Genomic DNA, 16621 nt, shown 5'->3' on the forward strand with positions numbered 1-16621 from the left:
AGGAAAGATGTCATTTCTGTTTGTCTCAAATGTGTCACATGTAAGCATGCAAAGTCTACAGTTCAGCCTCATGGTTTGTATTCCCCCTTTACCTGTGCCTTCCCAACCTTGGGTAGATATTTCTATAGATTTTGTGTTGAGTTTGCCTAGGTCTCAGTCTGGAAAGGATAGTATCTTTGTTGTGGTTGATAGATTTAGTAAAATGGCTCATTTTATTGCATGTTCTAAAACAAATGATGCAATCCATATTGCTGACTTGTTTTTCAAGAAAATTGTTAGGTTGCATGGATTGCCCAAAACCATTGTGAGTGACAAGGATGTGAAGTTCCTTAGCCATTTTTGGAGGACTTTATGGAGTAAGCTAGGAGGAACTAAGTTGTTGTTTTCTACTATGGCACATCCCCAAATTTATGGGCAAACTGAGGTAGTCAACAAAACACTAACTACCTTGTTGCGTGCGATAATCTAAACGAACTTGAAGAATTGGGTTAATTGTCTGTCTCATATTGAGTTTGTATATAACAAAGCTGTTCATTCTTCTACTTCCTTCTCTCTATTTGAGGTTGTTTATGGCTTTAATCCTTTGTCTTCTTTAGATGTATTACCATTGCCTTCTAATGAGCAAGCAAATCTTGATGGCAAGAAAAAGGCTGAGTTTGTGCAGGGATTACATGCTAAGGTGAGAGCCAACATAGAGAGGAAGAATGAGCAATATGCTAGGCAAGCTAACAAAGGTCGTCAGAGGATTGTCTTTGAGCCTAGAGATTGGGTTTGGGCATACCTACGGAAGGAGAGATTTCCCAAACAACGCAAATCTAAGTTACATCCAAGAGGAGATAGCCCTTTCCAAGTCATAGAGCGGATCAATGACAATACTTATAAAATAGACTTGCTTAGTTCCTATGGTAATGTTAGTGCTACTTTTAATCTTGCTAATTTATCTCTCTTTGATGTTGCAGATTCGAGGATGAATCCTTTCGAGCAGGGAGGGAATGATGGAGGAGCATGGTGTGATCAAGAGTATAGGCAAGGAGCCCAAACAAAGAAGTCCAACATTTTGAAAGATCTATTACAAGGTATTGGAGGCCCAATGACAAGAGCAAGGACCAAAGCTATGAAGGAGGCCCTAAATTGTCTAATAAGAGGGCTAAAAGAGTTGGAGCCTATTTATGTGGAAGAAGCACATTTTGATGAGCCTAAAAGGAGTCCAAAAATGGTGATCACATTGCTACAAGCCCAATAAGATGATGTACAAGGCCCATGTGGGATTTAGATTGAAGAATTCACTTAAAATACCATGTGACAAGCATGTGCCTTGGACAAAGATCATAAATGACGCAAGAATCTTCAATAAGGCATCATTATGGATTGATTATGATTTAAATTCATTTTTTTTGTCAAGGAGTGTTCTAGAAAATCATGTTTTGATCTACTTTTCTATTTTTAAATAGTAGACTTGTTCTTGAAGTTTAAGTTATTTCTTTTTATCTCTATGTAATAAATGGTGCCTCCCATAGTCAAATAATCATTAATAAGGCATCATCCCTAGCATTTATGTCTTAGGATGTTGATTCTAGAGTGTTCTATTGTTGCCTATATATAGGCTACGTTTTCTGTAATTGGATTCAGATTTAGATGAATGAGAATTCAGTTTATTCTCTCTGTGTGAGTTTTGCTTGCATCCTTGTATTCTCGTGAGAATACTCGATAGTATCAATAGATTAATCAACCTCGTGATGTCTTCATGGCTAGGGTTGTAAGAGACAGGTTCTCTTAAGGTCTTACCTAGATCAACTGTCTGTTTGTTACTTGGTTCTAGCTGGTCTATACGTCCCCTCATATTAAAGACTCAAGCTAGAGGATGTGGACTCCATAGCAGCAATAGTGATGGTTGGGATGTGGGAGATCTGGACGAGGGATTTACAGAGAACTAAAAAATAGAGATGATGATGGAAAAACTAAAAACTCCTCTCCCAAATGCTTCACTTCCTCATAACTAACGCCTCCTAACTGAAAATTAGTTTACGATCTGTGTGCTAACCAAAATGGAGCTCTAAGATCTGTCACGTGTTTTCTGGTTCAGATTGCTAATTTCTGTCATTCGATGCGACAACTTTGATCATCAGCCGCGATGCATTTCCAAAACGGCATCATCTGAATTAGTGCTGCAAAGCTTCTGTTACCATGGTGCTTCTTCAAATTTGTCGCTGCGCCTTTTACAGAAAGTCTGCCACTTTTGCATACCAAGTCCCTAAATGTTTGTTTCTTTGATTTTTAGACCTGAATTCATATGAAATTACAAAAGATCCCTTCTAAACAATTATTAGTATTTTATCACAATTAATTCCAAAATTAAACATATAATTTCATAAAAATCATGCTAGAATCAATAACATATAGAGAAATATCAAATTCCCCCACACTAGCACTTTACACTCTGGGTAAAGGATTATCAATTCATTCCCCAAAACACATTCAACAAAGAAATCAATCCAAGTGCAATCAAAATCAAAATCCATACACTAGTTGTATCATCCCTTGAGCAAGCCAACCCATTAAACTTTTAATCAATGATAAGAAAATTGATGCTAAACATAGCTTGATTATTACAATTGAAACAAGAGACTCTCAGATTAAAGTGTTTCTCTCTACTCACCAAGGGTTAGATTTTCTCTCCTCTCTACTAGTCTATGTCCTACCATAGGCTTGTCAAAATTCTCAACAGCTCCACCACCGTACCATATGAGTTTAATGCATCAAGAGGTCTTTCTTAAGGTTGTAATGTTGGAAAAGGCTAAGATGGAATGAATGAACTAACAAGTGAAATGCATGAGTATCAAAGTATCAACTCAAAGTGAGCTTTATAATCGTGAAAAGACACCAGTGTGCAGATTTAAACTTTTGGAACAATAACCCTTGCTCCTCAAACCACCACGGAACGCCTTATTTCAAATTTCATTCTTTTGTTGCAACTTATTTTCTCTTTCTATGACTTTTTCTATACATTTTCTCCTCTTTATTGCTGTTTCTGTCACTTTTTTTTTTGGTATTGGCATCCAACCCCAAGAAGGCAAAAATATAGATATTATTGATGTATTTTTCACAATGAAAGACCATTTGTAACTATAACTCATGCAAATCACTTACTAAAAGCCAAAGAATGGAATGAAATTGAAGGCTCAAAGGAGTGAACAACGGTTAAATATGAAACGGTTTGTGTTTAGGTCAGAATAGGTTTAGAATAAAATGCCTTTATTATTTGTATCTTTCTCATATCAAAATGTAGTCTCAATGAAGAATTAGGACAAGTTCTAGGGGAATATAGGACTAAAGAGAGTGTGCACACAAATTTAGAACATATAGGCTCAATTTCGTTCCATGTGGGTTTTCTCTCATCCACTTGCTTTAATTGAACCATATCTAGTCACTAACTTAATTGCCGCCAAAATCAGTCCAACAGAAGAGGTTTGTAACAAGAATAACATCAACCAAGCATAGATTTTGACATGATTGCAAAATGGATTTCAAGCTTGTGAAAATATATCATGGGTTATGAATTGATTTTCAAAAAAGTTTTTAAACCAATGACAAAGTGTTAGGTGAACAAATTCAATTTCCTCTCCTTAAAAAGATTCTAAACCAGCACAACAAAAATAGTTGGCAGCATTTAATATCAGAAAGGAGGTGTTTACCTTTATTTAGGGATAGGCACTGTGGTGCATTTCGAAACAGGCCACAGCGGTTGTTACAAAATTGACTCTTTATTTAGCACTGCGACAGATTACTCAAAGGGCCAGGATGCTTTTCACAGAACTGCATTTTCCAACAAAAATTATCATTCAAATTCTAACAAATATAGCTTTAAATCACAAGAACATGGAATGCATCATCATTAAGAACCAAAAACCTTTGAATTAAATCACATGCTCAGCTGCAAAACATGGCTCAATTACTTCAATCACGACTCAAATATCAATACAATCATTATCTAATTAAGCCATCAGAAAATACTTATTTCCCCTACACTGATAAGCCATTCAAACAAGGAAGAACCAATTAAAAGAAGACAAACAAAAAAAAAATTTCCTAAGCTAAAAGAAAAGGGTTTCCCCCATGCTTATTCTTCAAACAATTTCAAATATGCAGATAAAAGCACATGAGAATATAAGGTGGAAGAAACAACCTGCAGCCTCATGGGGTATGGAAGTTCTCATAATACAACTTGAGTAAGTGACCATTAACTTTTAGACTTTGGCCATTTTTTTCATCTATTAATTTAACCATTCCCAAGGGGTGTACTTTGGTGACTAGATACGGCCCATCCCACTAGGTTTTTAGTTTTTCATGTTTAAACTTAAACTTTAAAAAGCAGAACTTTATCGCCCTCATGAAATTATTTCCTTAAAATTCCTTTGTCATGAATGATTTTAGTCTTCTCCTTGTAGGCTCTAGAGCTCTCATATGCCCATTTGAATTTCTTCTAGCTCTTGCATTTGCAATTTCCTTTCCATTGCAGTAGCTTCAAAATCCAAATTACATACTTTAATTGCCCAGTAAGCCTTGTGCTCTAGTTCAATCGGGAGATGACAAGCTTTTCCATAGACTACCTTATAGAGTGACATTCCTATGGGTGTCTTGTATGCAGTCTTATTGGCCCACAAAGCTTCTTCCAATTTAATGCTCCAATCCTTTCTTCATGGTTTAACTATCTTCTCTAAAATCTATTTAATCTCTCTATTAGAAACCTCTATTTGACCATTAGTCTAAGAGTGATAAACTATGGACATTTTGTAACCCCGAACTTAGAGAACAACCCATTTAGTAGCTTGTTGCAAAAGTGAGTCCCACGGTCACTTATCATAGCTTTAGGGATTCCAAACCGTATGAAGATATGTGACTTTATGAATTTTGAAACTGTGACTGCATCATCTTTCTTTGTGGGAATAGCTTTAATCCATCTTAAAACATAATCCACAACTAAGAGAATATAATAATGATTTCCAAAAAAAGGTGGAAATGGACCCATGAAATATATACACCATACATCAAAGATTTCACAAAAGAGAATAGGATATTGAGGCATCTCATTCTGATGGAGGAGCATGGTGTGATCAGGAGCACAGGTAAGGAGCCCAAACAAAGAAGTCCAACATTCCAAAAAATCCACTACAAGGCATTGGAGGCCCAATGACAAGAGCAAGGACCAAAGCTATGAAGGAGGCCCTAAATTGTCTAATAAGAGAGCTAAAAGAGCTGGAGCCCATTTATTTCGAAGAAGAAGCATTTAATGAGCCTAAAAGGAGTCCAAAAATGGTGATCACATTGCTAGAAGCCCAACAAGATGATGTACAAGGCCCATATGGGGTTCAGATTGAAGAATTCACTTAAAATACCATGTGACAAGCATGTGCCTTGGACAAGGGTCATAAGTGACGTCCAAGAATCTTCAAGAAGGATCAAGAAGGCCTCATTATGAATTGATTATGATTTAAATTCGTTTTTTTGGTCAAGGAGTGTTCTAGAAGATCATGTTTTGATCTACTTTCCTATTTTTAAATATCAGACTTGTTCTTGAAGTTTAAGTTATTTCCTTTTATTTCCATGTAATAAATGGTGCCTCCCATAGTCAAATAAATTATTAATGAGGCATCATTCCTAGCATTTATGTCTTAGGATGTTGATTCTAGAGTGTTCTATTGTTGCCTATATATAGGCTACGTTTTTTGTAATTGAATTCAGATTTAGATGAATGAGAATTGAGTTTATCTCTCTCAGTGTGAGCTTTGCTTGCAACAGTATCAAGGGATTGATCAACCTTGTGGTGTCTTCATGGCTAGGGTTGTAAGAGACAGATTCTCTTAAAGTCCTACCTAGATCAACCGTCTGTCCGTTACTTGATTCTAGCCTGTCCATACGTCCCCTCATATCACATTCCTTTTAGTATTACCTCCAAACCTTTGGCACTTGTCACAACTCTTACAAAACTCATAAGCATCCTTAAAGAAGGGAGGCCAATAAAATCCAAATTTCAAAATCTTCCTTGAAGTCTTAGCATTAAAATGGCCTCCACAAGCATGAGAACCTCCAAGATGCCTTGAATTTCTTCATTTAGGACACAGCGCCTCATCAATTGGTTATTGCGTATTCACCATAAGTGAGGTGGTTCCCACATGTAATACTTGGCTTCACTTTTGAGCTTTTGAGTCTGAAAATGAGACAATATAGCAAGGAAATTGACCGTGTTAGCAAACCATGGGTCGTGAGAAGCTATAGAACAAAGAATAGCAGTTGGAAATTCATCACAAATCAGATTAGGGTCAGAAACTCCCTTAGTTCCTATTGGCAAGCAACTCAAATAGTATACAACATGGTTTTCAGTTCCACTTTGGTCTTTAATCTCTATGTCAAACTCTTAGAGAAGCAAAACGCATCTTAAAAGTCTAGGCTTAGTGTATGGTTTGCTAAACAATAACTTGACAGCAGCACAATCAGTATAGACAACCACTTTTGATGCAAGAAGATAAGGTCTACACTTGTCTAAAGCAAATACAATAGCATAAGTGTCCTTTTCAGTGGTTGTGTAATTAATTTGTGTATTGTCAAGGGTTTTGGATGCATATGCAATGACTTGAGACAACTTATTCACCTTTTGGCCTCGTATAGCACTAATGGAAGTATGAGATGCATCACAATCAAGTTTAAAATCCAAGTTCCAATCAGGGGCAAAAAGTATAGGTGGAGAAATGATGCAATACAGCAAGCTAACTCCTCAACTTCCAATGATCCATTGCAAATCCCAACTGGACCAATCACAAGAGCAAGAGCTAAAAGAATTAAGGAAGCTTTGAGTGGACTAGTGCAAAACACCTTGACAAAGCAAATGGCATTTGTTGGAGCATCAAATCTAGATAAAAATGCTGAGGACGTTACGAATGTCACTTGGGCTGAAAATAGAGCTACTGATATCTTGGGCTTGGAAACTTCAATTTAAGGAGCTTGGATCAAGTACAACACATGAGAAGACTCATTTGGGCCTAATTAATCATATTTTGGGCTTGATATGCTGATTATATTTCATTAAATGCATTTGAGTGAAAATTCATAATTAGTTGGCAGATTTGACTTTTGAATTTCCAAGTTACCTAAGTCAAGTCCTTATGAATTTATTATATTTTGATTTTCTAGATTGCATGTAATGCTTTTTAGGTCAGATTTCTGAATGTATCCTCTATAAGATATTGTAACCCTTATTTTGGAGCAGATTTGGAATTTGAATGAAAAACTCACATTTTACAATTTCTGACTTGAGAGGGGTTCTCTCTAGGGTTTTTCATTGAACTAACAGACTTATCAAGGCTTGATCAACCTTGTGGTATCTTTCAACATTTCGGGTCCTTGTTTTCCTGTGTTCAAGGTTCAAGTGGATCACCAGACCTTTGTTTATGTTCTGGGGGTGCATATATTTAGATCGGTTGTGGGTTCGTGGGATTTTTCCCTTGTGGGTTCTCACCAAGAAATAAGCACGCTTTTTAATGACTCAAAAGCTTTTTTGCAAGCATCATCAAAAACAAATTCCACATTCTTTTGCAAGAGCTAAGATAGAGGGTTTGCTATTTTGCTGAAATCTTTCACAAATCTTCTATAGAAACCAACATGTTCAAGGAATGACCCAAGTTCCTTCAAGTTAGTTGGATAAGGCAAAGAAGCAATAACCTTAATTTTAGCTCTGTCTACTTCAATTCTTTTCCTAGAGACATCACCCAAGACAATTCCATCATCAACCATAAAATGGCATTTTTCAAAATTCAGGATTAAGTTCCTATCAATACACCTAGAAAAAACCTTATATAGACTTTCTAAACATTCATCAAATGTGTCACCATGCATAGTAAAATCATCCATAAACACTTCCATAAATGAGCCTAAAAATTTACTAAAAATGGACGTCATAGCCCTTTGAAAGGTACCCAGGGCATTGCATAGCCCAAAAGGCATCCTCCTATAGATAAATGTCCTAAATGGACAAGTGAATGTGGTCTTGTCCTGATCTTCAGGAGTGACAGAAATCTAGAAATAACTTGAAAAACCATCTAGAAAGTAGTAGTTAGTTCTTCCAGCCAATCTCTCAAGTATTTGATTAATTAAAGGTAGAGGAAAGTGATCTTTACGTGTGGCATCATTCAATTTTCTATAATCAATGCATACCCTTTATGGGTTTGGACCCTTGTTAGAATTAATTCATTCTTAACAACAGTGATACTGATATGAGAGGGACGTAAGACCGGCTAGAATCAAGTAACGAATAGATCATTGATATAGGTAGGACCATAAGAGAACCTATCTCTTACAACCTTAGCCATAAAGATACCACAAGCTTGATCAATCCCTTGATACTATCGAGTATTCTTACGAGAATACAAGGATGCAAACAAAGCTCACATGAGAGAAATAAAGTCAATTCTCATTCATCTAAGTCTTTATTTTAAGTAAAAAAATGTAGCCTATATATAGTGGTGAGAACCCACAAGAAAAAAAAATCCCACGAACCCACAGCCGATCTGAATATACGCACCCCAAGAACGTAAACAAAGGTCTGGTGATCCACTTGAACCCCTGAACACGGGAGAACAAGACCCGAAGTGCTGAAAGACGCCACAAGGTTGATCAAGCCTTGATAAGTCTGTTAGTTCAATGAAGAACCCTAGAGAGAACCCCTCTCAAGTCAGAAATTGCAAAATGCAAGTTTTTCATTCAAATTCCAAATCTCCTCCCAAAATGAGGGTTACAATATCTTATAGAGGATACATTCAAGATCTGACCTAAAAAGCATTAAATGCAATCTAGAAAATCAAAATATAATAAATTCATAAGGACTTGATTTAGGTAACTTGGAAATTCAAAAGTCAAATCTGCCAACTAATTATGAATTTTCGCTCAAATGCATTTAATGAAATATAATCAGCATATCAAGCCCAAAATATGATTAATTAGGCCCAAATGAGTCTTCTCATGTGTTGTACTTGATCCAAGCTCCTTAAATTGAAGTTTCCAAGCCCAAGATATGATCAGTAGTTCCATTTTCAGCCCAAATGACATTAGTGACGTCCTCAGCATTTTTATCCAGATTTGATACTCCAACAAATGCCATTTGCTTTATCAAGGTGTCTTGCACTAGCCCACTCAAAGCTTCCTTAATTCTTTTAGCTCTTGCTCTTGTGATTGGTCCAGTTGGGATTTGCAATGGATCATTGAAAGTTGAGGAGTTAGCTTGCTGTATCGCATCATATAGGTAATCATAGAACACTCTAGAATCAACATCTTAAGACATAAATACTAGGGATGATGCCTCTCATTAATGATTATTTGACTATGGGTGACATCATTTATTACATAGAAATAAAAGAAAATAGCTTAAACTTCAAGAACAAATCTGCTATTTAAAAATAGGAAATTAATTAAAACAAATAGAATCCTAATTAATGTTAATAATATCACTCTTGATACTTCTTGAATCTTCTTGGACCTTCCAAATGGACCTTTATTGCTATTCACATCCAACAGCATAAATGGGCCTTTTAGACATCCATTTGGACCTGAGTGTGGTTGAATCACATCCTGGAACTCCCATGGTCTATAGCACAATGCATTTGGGCCCCATTTAAAAGATTATAGCTCCAATAGACTCCTCCATGCATATATAATTGTATTGGGCCTTCAACAACATGAAAATTGGCTTCAAATGCTACTTTTGGTCTCTTAGAACGTGCTCTTATCTTTCTCAAGGTTCAAGTGTTCATACTTCAATGACTTATATGCCATGGTGGTTTTCAGGGTGGCCTTCCATATGTCACGTTAAACTCCGTATGTATCCATGTCATTATCCAAGGAATGATCCATGTCCTTATCCATGCAAGTATTCTCGAGCTATAAATCCCTTGAACACTCTGGAGGGCTTGTTGGGCTTCTAACTGAAGGAGTGCTATTTGGGCTTCATGACCTCCATATTCAACACCTCCTGGTACTATCAATCCCTTGAATCTTGACCTCGATCAAAAGGGAAGAAGTTAGAATTTGCAAAAACAATTTGAAAATAATACTTACCAAGTAGAAGAGTCATGTAAGATCTTGAAAAGGATCTTGAATCCTTGAAGTCACATGAAAATACTCTAATATTGGAAGCTGGTGAAAATTGCTTCGGGTTAGAAATCTTTTGTTTCTCACATGTACCCAAATATAAATAATCATATGCATTCCTCGTGCACCTACAAAATAACCCAAAGCAACAACAATATCCAAGTAACAAGAAAGCCTCTTAACCACAATATACATACGATAAGAATCTTGAAAAACAAAAATCATGTTACAATTAAAATCCAATGTGTGAAGTTCAAGGCATCTTAAAGACAACAAGTCATCAGGAATAACAAGATTTAGATCATCAGAATGTGTTTTAATATTGTTTAAATGAAATGAGAATCCATCATATGGCTCTTCAGGCATCAAATTGACTACTTGTAACACACTAGAATCACAAGGCAAATAATGATTAAGATGGTTAGTAACCAAAGAAATATCCTTGCAATCACTCTTAATCTCTTTTTTCTCAAAATTCCTTTCATCTTTCTTTTCACTCAGATCAACACTCTCATTTTTCTTCTCATTATTTTGACAATATTGAGATACTTCACTTGTTTCTTTACTCAAGCTCTCTTCTTTTTCATAGTCATCCACAACATTAGAGTCAATGTCATTTGAATTGTATGTGAAGATGACATATTTCTCTTGATCATTCTTCTTTGAAAAGGAGCATTGTCTTTTCTTGAGTTCTTTTTCATGCTTGCTACGTTGAGGAACCAAATCTTCAATCTCCATAAAACTGCACATTTCTGCAACGTGGGCTAATCTAGGATTAAGCCCACATATAAAACGATGTTTAATAGCTTCTGGAGTCTCTTTCACACTAGCCCTAATCATAGCTAACTCCATCTCGTTGTAATAATTCTCAACATTTAAGGAGCCTTGTTTCAACTCCTGTAACCTTCTATATAAATCTCTTTTAATCTTGCAGTTGTGTTTAGACTTCAACTGGTCTACTTTAGCATTTAGTTGTTGAACTTCTTTTAGGAAAGATTTGAGATCTTTCCCAAGCTCTTTGTGACTATACATTTTTTTGGTGCCTGAAAGATTAGAAACAAAGAGAAAATAGACCTTACCACTCTCTACTCACATGTATCACTCAAAATAATTTATGCCACTTGTGTTTCACTCAAATTTGGCTATTAAATTGATGTATAACACTCTTGCCTTTTACTACTCAAGCTTGCCTCCTGTAATATTCTTGATTGAAACTCAATAAAATCAAGAGACAATGTTAGTTTGTGGCAATCTTCACACCCAGAATTACTAAGAAACTATGGGAGAAAAAGTAAAGGAATATGAGATAAAAAAGTAGGGGATAAAGAAAAACTAAAAAAAAAAGTATATGATGAAGAAAAAATATGGATAGTTATAGGAAAGGAAAAAAACATATAGAAAAGGGACAGAAAAATTATAGACACAAATATGTGTGTGGAAAGAAAGGAAAGTAGGAACAAAGTATCTAGGAAAGGTACTAACTTGAGATAAATTTAGGAAATTGCGTACTTTGTAAGAAAAGAACTCAAATTAGGCAAGTAGTATGAAAATGAAGGAGAAGGAAAAGGAATAGGAAACAAAAAAAAAAAGGAAACTTGAAGAAAGAAAATAGGATAGTATGAAAAGGAAAGGAATTCAAAAACAGGAAACTAGATTAAAAAAAACAGAAAGTAGAAATGAGAAAGTAGGAGTCTTAACACCCAAGTATAAAGATTTAGGAAATTAACTGTGACTTGTAATAGAAGCTCTTTCAAATTAGGAAACTTGTCTTTTATTTTGCAATCTCCAAAACCTGAAACTCTTTCCTTTTTTTCTTTTTTTAATTTTCCAATTTATTTCTTTTTTCAGCAATTTTGTAGTCTTTTTTTTGGGACACAACTGCACCTTTTTTCTCTTTTTTTTTTGGCATGATTTTCTCTTTTTTCTTTTATTTGCTACTGGAAAAAAAACAAAGCAAGTCAAATGAATACAAACAATGGGTAGGAAGAAGATGAAAAGGGAATAAGGAAGAAAGGATAAAGATAGAATAAAGAGAATGGAAACAAAAGGGAATAAGGAAGAAAGGATAAAGATAGAATAAAGAGAATGGAAACAAAAGGAAAACGGAAGCAACAAAAAAAGAAAAATAAATCAAAACACAAAAGGATAGAAATTGAAATCTAGCAAACCTTAGCTCTGATGCCACTTGATATGAGGGGACGTATAGACCGGCTAGAATCAAGTAACGAACAGACAGTTGATCTAAGCAGAACCTTAAGAGAACCAGTCTCTTACAATCCTAGCCATAAAGACACCACAAGGTTCATCAATCCCTTGATACTGTCGAGTATTCTTATGAGAATACAGGGATGCAAGCAAAACTCACATAGAGAGAAATAAACTCAATTCTCATTCATCCAAGTCTTTGTTTTAAGTACAAAAACTTAGCTTATATATAGGCAACCATAGAACACTATAGAATCAGCATTTTAAGACATAAATACTAGGGATGATGCCTCATTAATGATTATTTAACTATGGCAGACATAATTTATTACATAGAACTAAAAGGAAATAACTTAAACTTCAAGAACAAGTCTGCTATTTGAAAATAGGAAACTAATCAAAACAAATAGAATTCTAATTAATGTCAATAATATCACTTTTGATGCTTCTTGAATCTTCTTAGACCTTCCAAATGGACCTTCATTGCTATTCACGTCCAAAAGTATAAATGGGCCTTTTAGACATCTATTTGGACTTGAGTGTAGTTGAATCACGTTCTAGAACTCCCATGGTCCATAGGACAATACATTTGGGCCCCAATTTAAAAGATTATAGCTCCAATGGACTCCTCCATACATATATAATTGTGTTGGGCCTTCAACAACATGAAAATTGGCTTCAGATGCTGCTTTTGGCCTCTTAGAATGCTCTTATCTTTCTCAAGGTCCAATTATTCATACTTCGATGACTTATATGCAATGGTGGTTTTCAGGGCGACCTTTCATATGTCACGTTAAGCTCCGTATGTATCCATGTCATTATCCATGTCCTCCTACACATAGTATTCTTGAGCTATAAATCCTTTGACAATCTGGAGGGCTTGTTGGGCTTCTAACTGAAGGAGTGCTATTTGGGCTTCATGACCTCCATATTCAACGCCTCCTAGTATGCTATCGGATACCACTTTTCTTTGGTACTATTTGCACAGGACTAACCCACTCACTATTTGAAATTAGATATATAATTCTAGCGTTCAAAAGTTTAGTCACTTCCTTTTTCACAATATCTAAGATGAGTGGATTAAGTCTACACTATGGTTTCTCACTGGTTTTGCTCCTTTATGAAGTAAAATTTTATGTGCGTAGATAGAGGAAGTGTCACATCCTGCCAGATTTAGCATTGATAGAAGAGATGGAAAATTTGGTTGAGGACTAGTAGGGAAAGAAGATTGTGATAGAGGAGCATGGTGTGATCAAGAGCACGGGCAAGGAGCCCAAACAAAGAAGTCTAACATTCCAAAAGATCCATTACAAGGCATTGGAGGCCTAATGACAAGAGCAAGGACCAAAGCTATGAAGGAGGCCCTAAATTGTCTAATAGGAGAGCTAAAAGAGTTAGAGCCCATTTATTTGGAAGAAGCACATTTTAATGAGCCTAAAAGGAGTCCAAAAATGGTGATCACATTGCTATAAGCCAAACAAGATGATGTACAAGGCCCATGTGGGGTTCAGATTGAAGAATTCACTTAAAATACCATGTGACAAGCATGTGCCTTGGACAAGGATCATAAGTGACGTCCAAGAATCTTCAAGAAGGATCACGAAGGGATCATTATGAATTGATTATGATTTAAATTCGTTTTTTTAGGTCAAGAAGTGTTCTAGAAGATAATGTTTTGATCTACTTTCCTATTTTAAATAGCAGACTTGTTCTTGAAGTTTAAGTTATTTCCTTTTATTTCTATGTAATAAATGGTGCCTCCCATAGTCAAATAATCATTAATGAGGCATCATCCCTAGCATTTATGTCTTAGGATACTGATTCTAGAGTGTTCTATTGTTGCCTATATATAGGCTACGTTTTTTTGTAATTGAATTCAGATTTAGATGAATGAGAATTGAGTTTATTTCTCTCAGTGTGAGCTTTGCTTGCATCCTTGTATTCTCGTGAGAATACTCGACAGTATCAAGGGATTGATCAACCTTGTGATGTCTTCATGGCTAGGGTTGTAAGAGACAGGTTCTCTTAAAGTCCTATCTAGATCAACCGTCCGTCCGTTACTTGATTCTAGTCGGTTCGTACCCTCGCATATCAGATTGGCTAAGAAAACTAACCATGGTGTGAAACCCAAAAAGGGTCAAGACCGGCATTTTCAAAATTATTGGTTTAGGAAGGGCAAAACGAGAAATTTTGAGAAAAATTCTAGAAAATTCCCTAAAATAGAAAATTGGTGAATTAGAGGTTTTGAAACCTCTATGGAGGTCCTGAAGGTGAAAATTATGGAAAAAGAAATTTTTATGGAATTTCCCGAATACGAATGTTTTTCAGGAAACAGCAAAAAATTGGGGAAAAATAATTACTTTAAATAGCTAGAGCCTCAATAAAACTAGAAAAGATATGGAAAAACCATCTAAATACTTGTTTGAATTTATAAAATTGGTTTTCGGCCTTTGAAACTCAAGAATTTATTTTCCCGCAGTGATACCGATAAAGGTCTAATTGGAGAAAATTCAAAATAAATACCTAGAGGTGGCCAAAAATTTTGAAAATTTTCAGATCATATTCACATATTAAGGGGTGAATTATAGTGAATAATAACTGATAAAGTTTCACATTGGTTTGGGACTTTGATTTTGATTGTGGGCCATCTTTTTGGACCAGCCCAAACCATTTGTGGGCCTGACATTGGGCCCAATTTCGTGCAGCTTCCAGACCCCACTAAAATTAATTAAGTAAAATGCAAAATTAAAGGATAATTGTTGGAAAATTCTAGAGTTGGGACACATGGTTTAATTTGAAGGTATGAGGCATTTGATGGCTGCCAACTCACCCTCTTATCTGTCATTTTGGATGTCCAACTAAGGGGAGGAAGAGAAGCTTCATTTTTCTATAAATATCCCCTCCTAAAATACAAAAAAAATGTTGGAAAAATTGGAAAAGAGGGGAGGTGCTGCCATTTTCATTTTAGACCAAGGGAGACTGATTTTTGAAGGGTTTTAGACAAGGAATCACTCAACTTACGCCAAGAAAACATTAAGGTTTAAGCATCCCTATTCCTAAGTTTCAAGCTTGGTTAGTAAGGGTTTTGGCTTCAATATTTCAAGTGTGATGCTGTCAAATTTCGGTCTGTTCATGGAAGGTTTAGAAAAGGATAGAAACCTTGAATATCAAGTGGAATAAGCAAGATTAAGTAGTGTATGGATTGGTTTTTGGAAGAAAATCTACTTAGGGTTATATATGTGCATTTCGGCCTAACACTATTCATGCAGAAGCAAATTGTTTTTGCTTGATTTGATAATTCTAATGAGTTTCAAACATGTTTTTCTGTAGGGATATACTATTGGAAAGTGTTTAAAATTATTGGAATCAAAAATAGAATTTTTAGAAGTATGTACCCCCTATTCGGCCAACTCAACTTGAAGGGAAAGGAGTTTGATTTCTATAAATCTAATTTGATATTTGGATTCTATATGAAAAATTGTGTAGGAATAGGCCACGAGATGAATGGAAACAAAAAGGAAATAATTATGTTAAAAATCAAGGTAAATAGGGTTTACTTGAGTTTAATGTCAAGCACTGTTTATGCTTAAATCATTGATAAATTGGAATGTGTTTATGCATGAATCAATAGGCATTATGCAAGAGAACAAGAAGAAACTCAAAGGAATTGAAGAGGCTGAATTGGTTTAACTATAAAAGAGGTAGCTTTGAATCTAATTTTATTGTTTTTCTTGCTTACTTAATGTGAATATGTTGCTTGCTTTATGTTTCTATGCATTGATTGATTTATATTATGGTATGGAATGCTTTTTGATATTTGATATGCTTTGGCCAAATACACATTGATATGAAATGTGAAATAATGTGCTATTCATGGTCTTGAAATCGATTATTATGCATTGTAACATGTCATATTTTGTAGAGTTTAATTTACATGATAATTATGATTTATTGCTACTGAGATTTCTATGAAAGCTCACCCCCCCTACACAATATAGAACCTGTTGTTGCCAAGGGCAAGGAGAAAAGTGTTGGAAGTCATATTGGAAGAAGTTTAAGCTAAATGTCATTAAAGTTATGAGTTGTTATGTATCATTATAAACGATGCTGAAATATTGTATTGATGATTAAGGATACTCTATTTATGGACAATTGACTAAGGAATTATGTCTATGCATGTGTTACATGTAACACTTACGTTTATACCAATTAACTTGCCTTGTGAAAGCATTTGGAATCACTTTTGAAGATTAAAAGTTATGAAAAATCAAGTTTGGAAATT

This window comes from Neltuma alba, unplaced genomic scaffold, assembly GCF_004799145.2.
Source record: "Neltuma alba isolate B1F8T4 unplaced genomic scaffold, ASM479914v2 tig00010056_pilon, whole genome shotgun sequence".
Taxonomy (NCBI): domain Eukaryota; kingdom Viridiplantae; phylum Streptophyta; class Magnoliopsida; order Fabales; family Fabaceae; genus Neltuma; species Neltuma alba.